Below are 2137 nucleotides of genomic sequence, written 5' to 3'. Positions count from 1 at the left end.
CCACCACCACCACCATCACTAACACCATCCCTACCACCACCACCATCAATAACACCATCACTATCACCACCACCACCATCAATAACACCATCACTACCACCACCACCATCACTAACACCATCACTACCACCACCACCATCAATAACACCATCACTGCCACCACCACCACCATCATATTTCTGTCACCTCCTACGTCTCCACCCTTGGCAGGGTCCCAGTCCTGCAAGCAGCTCTAGGCACGCTTGGGTCCCATGTCCACTCTTCCACCAGAGCTTTGTCATAAGAGGCAGACCTTGAGCCTAAAGCCTCTCCACAGAACTGGAGAGTCGGAGCCATCTGTCCTGTCGGCATGTGTTTTACATTTCAGGAAGTCATCAGAGGCAAGAATGTGGCCCTCCTGTCACTCTCCCTGCCAAACCCACCCCTCCTTGCCCATGGAAACATTGACTGTGGGCACACACTTCCTGAGGCCAACTGAACAAGTGCGTTTAGGGACAGCTGATGGTGGGGGGAGGCAAGAGTAGAGAATCAAAAGGAGACAGTTATGAAATAATAGGAAAATTCCTCCTTCCTACGCCCATCTTCTGGGAAGGGGAGGATGGGAGCCATGTCTCTGACAAGCTGCTACCAGGACTGCCCTGGTCGCCATGTTCACATTCCAAGCACTTGCTTAGGGCCCAGCTGTGGCTGGTGTTGGTCACTGGGCTAAGTTGCTAACTGCACAGCTGGCACAACTGAGCAGCTCGGATGCCAAGTGTGTCCCATCAAAGGCTCATGTGCTTGTCCTCAGAGGTGACTGGATTTGCGGGTTCATCCTTCCTCGGTGATGGGTTGGTTATCTGATAACATTATTGGAAGGGATGGAAATCAGGAGGTGGGACAAGGTTGGAGGGTATGGGTGGCTGGGGCTGTGCCTTTGAAGAGTGACTCTTGCCCCGGCCCTTTCCGCCTCTCCTCTTCCCTCTTTCTCCTTTGGTCCTTCCCACCTTCTTTCTCTTTCCCCCTCTCCTCTTCCCTCCCTCCTTCCTGGCTCCCAAGACGGGAGAACACGAGTTCCACATGCCCCTCAGACACACTCTTCTACTTCCCACACTGGATCTAACCGTCTTGGACAGAAACTCCTGAAACCATTAGCCAAAGGAAATTCTCCTCTTTCAGGTTCTCTGTCTCCGATGTCATCGTCATAGTGACAAGGGGCACAAGTGGGGTCTCATAGCATCATCGCACAGTAGGGTGTATCCAAGGTTGAGAAGGTCCCCTCTGACAAGTGCCATTGGGGGGGGGGGCAATGATTCTAAGTCCTCTAAGGCTACCACTGGCTCGTCCGTTGAGCCATTCCTCCCCAGCCTCCTGGAGTCACTCCTCCACTGATACTGATTTTGGACTTCCTGCCAGCAGCTGTCTACTATACTCCCTGCCCAGCTCCCATTTGCGCTTTCTGTGCTTCTCAGCAGTCCCATGGTTTCTCACAGTCCTTTCCTGATCCTACTAGTTTCTTCTATGCTCCACATTCCATAATCACCCCCGTGCCCTTTCAGTCCATCACTGTACTGTTACAGCTTTCCAAACAAACACGCCACTCAACTCCAACACCTTTCATGGCTGGTGTGTGTATGTGTGTACATGCGTGATGTGTGTGTGCCTATGTGGCTACATACATGTGTGTGTGCTCATGCTGTGCAGGCCAGATGCCTCCCTCACTCTACTTCTTTTTTTACAGTCTGTATTTTTACTACTATTATTAATCATTATTATTATTATGGAAGCTGTGTTAGGTTGGGGTGTGTATGTGTGTGAGTGAGCACACCACAGCACGGGTGGAGGGCAGAGAACTACTTTCAGGAGTCGGTTCTCTTCTTCTACCGTGGGATCTGGGATTTAGTCATTGGGATTGTACAGCAATCGCCTTCACCCACTGAGCCATCTCGTCAGAGAGGATCTGGAGCTCAGAGATTCAGCTGACTAGTGAGAAATGTGAACTGTCTGTGATGCCTGGCAGGCGGCCTGGCACGGTGACGGCTGCACCCGGAGGGATGGGGTGGACTGAGATCTGTGGCAATGGTGAAGTTCTTCCCGTCTGCAAACTAGTGGTCAAGCACGATTCTGCATGGAGGAGAATGGCTCAGGGCAACGCTAA

Source organism: Microtus ochrogaster, chromosome 2, assembly GCF_000317375.1.
Source record: "Microtus ochrogaster isolate Prairie Vole_2 chromosome 2, MicOch1.0, whole genome shotgun sequence".
Lineage (NCBI taxonomy): Eukaryota > Metazoa > Chordata > Mammalia > Rodentia > Cricetidae > Microtus > Microtus ochrogaster.
This window is presented reverse-complemented; position numbering follows the sequence as displayed.